This window comes from Salmo trutta, chromosome 30 (assembly GCF_901001165.1).
Source record: "Salmo trutta chromosome 30, fSalTru1.1, whole genome shotgun sequence".
In the NCBI taxonomy this organism is placed as follows: Eukaryota; Metazoa; Chordata; class Actinopteri; order Salmoniformes; family Salmonidae; genus Salmo; species Salmo trutta.
The window spans coordinates 39,575,331-39,581,330 of NC_042986.1; the positions used below are offsets into that span (position 1 = coordinate 39,575,331).

A 6,000-nucleotide genomic window follows, 5' to 3' on the forward strand; every position below is an offset into this window, starting at 1 on the left:
CATGGATTCTTAAACTATGGTTTGGGACCCAAAGTGGGCATTGACATGTGATAGGTGTGTCGCGAGATATGAGTAAACATTCAGAATCATACACTATTTCTTCATCATTTTGGTCGTTTCGGGGAGTTTCTTAGCTCACAGAGTAAGTTTCAACTCAATCAAAATATAACCCTTTCAAAATGGCAACAAAGTGCCGTGACCCGGATTCGAACCGGGTTGCTGCAGGCCACAACGCAGAGTACTAACCACTATACGATCACGGCAAGCTAACAGTGATTGCTTGTGGAGCCTACTCATGCTCTGACAGAGAGGTGTACAAGCTGGATAACTCTTTTCATTTAGCGCTCGAAATGAATAAACTGAAGTAACCAGTTGAACTTCAGACAGTTGGTACGTTGTAATTCATTCAAAAAGTTCTCTTTTTCCGTGAATTTGGAATATCTCAATTGCACCCTCCTCAAGTCTTCTCTCAACACTCCTAATTCTGTTAACCCATTGGTTGAGAAATGCAGAGTGCCCTCCACTCTGACCTTTTCCATCAATGTGTTCAATGACCTGCTTGAAAAGGCTCTGCTGAGATTCGAACTCAGGATCTCCTGTTTACTACACAGGCGCTTTAACCAACTAAGCCACAGCGCCCATAGACATCACATCTGATGCAGGTAAGGTCACCGCCACACGTATTTAAATCAAACCAGTCTCGTTCATTTAACCCATATCTCTGTCTTGCAAAATCACATTACAAAACAGATGGTATTTACTAATATTGGAATCGATATGGACACCTTCAATTGTCTAGCAACAGGGTTTCTTATGCTATGTTTTGGGACCCAAAGTGGGCCTGAGTATGTGAGAGGTGGGCAGCGAGATATCAGTAAACATTTGTAGTCACATACTATTTCTTCTTAATTTGGGTCATTCGAGGACAGTACATTTTTCATTTGGGTCTCGAGCTGAATAAACTCAAGATCCTCTGACATGGATTCTTAAACTATGGTTTGGGACCCAAAGTGGGCCTTGACATGTGATAGGTGTGTCGCGAGATATGAGTAAACATTCAGAATCATACACTATTTCTTCATCATTTTGGTCGTTTCGGGGAGTTTCTTAGCTCACAGAGTAAGTTTCAACTCAATCAAAATATAACGCTTTCAAAATGGCAACAAAGTGCCGTGACCCGGATTCGAACCGGGGTTTCTGCGGCCACAACGCAGAGTACTAACCACTATACGATCACGGCAAGCTAACAGAGATTGCTTGTAGAGCCTACTCATGCTCTGACAGAGAGGTGTACAAGCTGGATAACTCTTTTCATTTAGCGCTCGAAATGAATAAACTGAAGTACCAGTTGAACTTCAGACAGTTGGTACGTTGTAATTCATTCAAAAAGTTCTCTTTTTCCGTGAATTTGGAATATCTCAATTGCACCCTCCTCAAGTCTTCTCTCAACACTCCTAATTCTGTTAACCCATTGGTTGAGAAATGCAGAGTGCCCTCCACTCTGACCTTTTCCATCAATGTGTTCAATAACCTGCTTGAAAAGGCTCTGCTGAGATTCGAACTCAGGATCTCCTGTTTACTAGACAGGCGCTTTAACCAACTAAGCCACAGCGCCCATAGACATCACATCTGATGCAGGTAAGGTCACCGCCACACGTATTTAAATCAAACCAGTCTCATTCATTTAACCCATATCTCTGTCTTGCAAAATCACATCACAAAACAGATGGTATTTACTAATATTGGAATCGATATGGACACCTTCAATTGTCTAGCAACAGGGTTTCTTATGCTATGTTTTGGGACCCAAAGTGGGCCTGAGTATGTGAGAGGTGGGCAGCGAGATATCAGTAAACATTTGTAGTCACATACTATTTCTTCTTAATTTGGGTCATTCGAGGACAGTACATTTTTCATTTGGGTCTCGAGCTGAATAAACTCAAGATCCTCTGACATGGATTCTTAAACTATGGTTTGGGACCCAAAGTGGGCATTGACATGTGATAGGTGTGTAGCGAGATATGAGTAAACATTCAGAATCATACACTATTTCTTCATCATTTTGGTCGTTTCGGGGAGTTTCTTAGCTCACAGAGTAAGTTTCAACTCAATCAAAATGTAACCCTTTCAAAATGGCAACAAAGTGCCGTGACCCAGATTCGAACCGGGGTTGCTGCGGCCACAACGCAGAGTACTAACCACTATACGATCACAGCAAGCTAACAGAGATTGCTTGTAGAGCCTACTCATGCTCTGACAGAGAGGTGTACAAGCTGGATAACTCTTTTCATTTAGCGCTCGAAATGAATAAACTGAAGTACCAGTTGAACTTCAGACAGTTGGTACGTTGTAATTCATTCAAAAAGTTCTTTTTTTCCGTGAATTTGGAATATCTCAATTGCACCCTCCTCAAGTCTTCTCTCAACACTCCTAATTCTGTTAACCCATTGGTTGAGAAATGCAGAGTGCCCTCCACTCTGACCTTTTCCATCAATGTGTTCAATGACCTGCTTGAAAAGGCTCTGCTGAGATTCGAACTCAGGATCTCCTGTTTACTAGACAGGCGCTTTAACCAACTAAGCCACAGCGCCCATAGACATCACATCTGATGCAGGTAAGGTCACCACCACACGTATTTAAATCAAACCAGTCTCGTTCATTTAACCCATATCTCTGTCTTGCAAAATCACATCACAAAACAGATGGTATTTACTAATATTGGAATCGATATGGACACCTTCAATTGTCTAGCAACAGGGTTTCTTATGCTATGTTTTGGGACCCAAAGTGGGCCTGAGTATGTGAGAGGTGGGCAGCGAGATATCAGTAAACATTTGTAGTCACATACTATTTCTTCTTAATTTGGGTCATTCGAGGACAGTACATTTTTCATTTGGGTCTCGAGCTGAATAAACTCAAGATCCTCTGACATGGATTCTTAAACTATGGTTTGGGACCCAAAGTGGGCATTGACATGTGATAGGTGTGTCGCGAGATATGAGTAAACATTCAGAATCATACACTATTTCTTCATCATTTTGGTCGTTTCGGGGAGTTTCTTAGCTCACAGAGTAAGTTTCAACTCAATCAAAATTCAACCCTTTCGAAATGGCAATTAAGTGCCGTGACCCAGATTCGAACCTGGGTTGCTGCGGCCACAACGCAGAGTACTAACCACTATACGATCACGGCAAGCTAACAGAGATTGCTTGTAGAGCCTACTCATGCTCTGACAGAGAGGTGTACAAGCTGGATAACTCTTTTCATTTAGCGCTCGAAATGAATAAACTGAAGAACCAGTTGAACTTCAGACAGTTGGTACGTTGTAATTCATTCAAAAAATTCTGTTTTTCCATGAATTTGGAATATCTCAATTGCACCCTCCTCAAGTCTTCTCTCCACAGTCCTAATTCTGTTAACCCATTGGTTTAGAAATGCAGAGTGCCCTCCACTCTGACCTTTTCCATTAATGTGTTCAATGATATGCTTGAAATGGCTCTGCTGAGATTCGAGCTCGGGATCTCCTGTTTGCTAGACAGGCGCTTTAACCAACTAAGCCACAGCTCCCATAGACATAACATTTGATGCAGGTAAGGTCACCGCCACGCGTATTTAAATCAAACCAGTCTCGTTCATTTAACCCATATCTCTGTCTTGCAAAATCACATAACAAAACAGATGTTATTTACTAATTTTGGAATTGATATGGACACCTTCAATTGTCTAGCAACAGGGTTTCTTATGCTATGTTTTGGGCCCCAAAGTGGGCCTGAGTATGTGAGAGGTGGGCAGCGAGATATCAGTAAACATTTGTAGTCACATAATATTTCTTCTTAATTTGGGTCATTCGAGGACAGTACATTTTTCATTTGGGTCTCGAGCTGAATAAACTCAAGATCCTCTGACATGAATTCTTAAACTATGGATTGGGACCCAAAGTGGGCATTGACATGTGATAGGTGTGTCGCGAGATATGAGTAAACTGATCAACCAGTTGAACTTTAGACAGTTGGAACTTTGTAATTCAGTGAAAAATGTCCCTTTTCCGTGAAAGTGAAATGTCTCAATTGCATCCTCCTCACGACTTCTCTCCTCTCGACACTCCTAATTCTCAACAAAACAGAAATTCTCATAATAAACATACATAAAAGATAGAAATGTTATACACCAGCTTAAAGATTAACTTCTTGTTAATCCAACCGCTGTGTCAGATTTCAAAAAGGCTTTACGCGAAAGCAAATCATGCGATTACAAACAGTAACCAGCCAAGTAGACGGGTAACAAAAGTCAGAAATTGCAATAAAATTAATCACTTACCTTTAATGATCTTCATATGGTTACACTCACAAGACTCCCAGTTACCCAATAAATGTTTGTTTTGTTCGATAAAGTACCTCTTTATATCCAAAAACCTCCGTTTTGTTAACAGGTTTTGTTCAGTAATCCACTGTCTCAAACAACATCCGGTGAATTTGCAGATTGTGAAACTCAACAAAACAGAAATTCTCATAATAAACATACATAAAAGATAGAAATGTTATACACCAGCTTAAAGATAAACTTCTTGTTAATCCAACCGCTGTGTCAGATTTCAAAAAGGCTTTACGCGAAAGCAAACCATGCGATTATCTGAGAACAGCGCCCAGCGCCCAGCAGACAAATCATTACAAACATTTAGCAGCCAAGAAGAGGAGTAACAAAAGTCAGAAATAGTGATAAAATGTATCACTTCCCTTTGATGATCTTCATATGGTTGCACTCCCAAGACTCCATGTTACACAATAAATGTTTGTTTTGTTCGATAAAGTCACTCTTTACGTCCAAAAACCTCAGTTTTGTTCAGTAATCACAGTAGGCAGATTAAAAATAAAAAAAGTACCATAAAAGTTCATAGAAACATGTCAAACAATGTTTATAATCAATCCTCAGGTTGTTTTTGTCATAAATAATTGATCATAGCTTCGTCAATAGAAAATGAAAAACAAGTAAGGCATGCTCCCGGTCACGCGCAGGACTCATGTCTGGAAATGTCCACTGTCCTCTCATTGAAAGTGGTGTTTCTCCCTAATTTTTCAGAGTAAAAGCCTGAAAGAATTCCTAAAGACTGGCCGCATGTAGTGGAAGCCATAGGGATCGTGAACTACGTCATAACACTTGGTATGGTGGATAGGCTTTCAATGTAAAAACAGGCATTTCAAAATAATAGCACTTCCTGGGTGGATTTTCCTCAGGTTTTCGCCTGCCATATCAGTTCTGATATACTCACAGACATTCTTTTAACAGTTTTGGACACTTTATAGTGTTTTCTATCCAAATCTACCAATTATATGCATATCCTTGCTTCTGGACCTGAGTAGCAGGCAGTTAAAACCTGTTGGGGATAGGGGGCAGTATTGAGAATTTTGAAAAAAATATGTGCCCATTTTTAACTGCCTCCTACACCAACTCAGTAGCTAGAATATGCATATTATTGTTCAGGTTTGGATAGAAAACACTCTGAATTTTCTAAAACTGTTTGAATGGTGTCTGTAAGTATAACAGAACTCATTTGGCAGTCAAAACCCTGAGACAAAGTCTGACAGGAAGTGCATACCTGATGTGTTGAATTACCTTTAAGCCTATGCCATTGAAACACACAAGGGCTTATTAATCGTTGAGCACTTCCTATGGCTTCCACTAGATGTCACCAGTCTTTACAAAGTTGATTGAGTCTTCTACTGTGAGAACTGAACGAACAAGAGCCTTGGAACGGTGGTGGCCGACAAGACTCTGGCGCGCGAGTTCATGTTGGGTACTCTCGTTCCAATACGTTTTAAAAGAGAATGCAATCGTCCGCCTTGAATATTATTCATGTTCTGGTTGAAAAAGGCCCTAATGATTTATGCTATACAATGTTTGACATGTTTGAACGAACGTAAATATTTTTTCTCCCCTCTTTCATGAAGAGGAGTCTGGCGGGCTTAGATCATGTGCTAACAACACAGAGCTTTTTGGACATAA

At 40.4% G+C, this 6,000-nt stretch overlaps 7 non-coding genes across 7 annotated transcripts; all 7 read right to left on the reverse strand.

The window, feature by feature from the left end:
* Positions 1 to 565: 565 nt before the first annotated feature.
* trnat-agu (transfer RNA threonine (anticodon AGU)) lies at positions 566 to 639 on the reverse strand. The gene has a single exon. It is a non-coding gene; the product is annotated as a tRNA-Thr (tRNA).
* Positions 640 to 1,168: 529 nt separating this feature from the next.
* On the reverse strand, positions 1,169 to 1,240 carry trnah-gug (transfer RNA histidin (anticodon GUG)). Its single transcript has one exon. It is a non-coding gene; the product is annotated as a tRNA-His (tRNA).
* Positions 1,241 to 1,541: 301 nt separating this feature from the next.
* Positions 1,542 to 1,615, reverse strand: trnat-agu (transfer RNA threonine (anticodon AGU)). The gene has a single exon. It is a non-coding gene; the product is annotated as a tRNA-Thr (tRNA).
* Positions 1,616 to 2,144: 529 nt separating this feature from the next.
* trnah-gug (transfer RNA histidin (anticodon GUG)) lies at positions 2,145 to 2,216 on the reverse strand. Its single transcript has one exon. It is a non-coding gene; the product is annotated as a tRNA-His (tRNA).
* A 301-nt stretch (positions 2,217 to 2,517) lies between these two features.
* trnat-agu (transfer RNA threonine (anticodon AGU)) lies at positions 2,518 to 2,591 on the reverse strand. The gene has a single exon. It is a non-coding gene; the product is annotated as a tRNA-Thr (tRNA).
* A 529-nt stretch (positions 2,592 to 3,120) lies between these two features.
* On the reverse strand, positions 3,121 to 3,192 carry trnah-gug (transfer RNA histidin (anticodon GUG)). Its single transcript has one exon. It is a non-coding gene; the product is annotated as a tRNA-His (tRNA).
* A 301-nt stretch (positions 3,193 to 3,493) lies between these two features.
* Positions 3,494 to 3,567, reverse strand: trnaa-agc (transfer RNA alanine (anticodon AGC)). The gene has a single exon. It is a non-coding gene; the product is annotated as a tRNA-Ala (tRNA).
* Between the last annotated feature and the right edge of the window lie 2,433 nt (positions 3,568 to 6,000).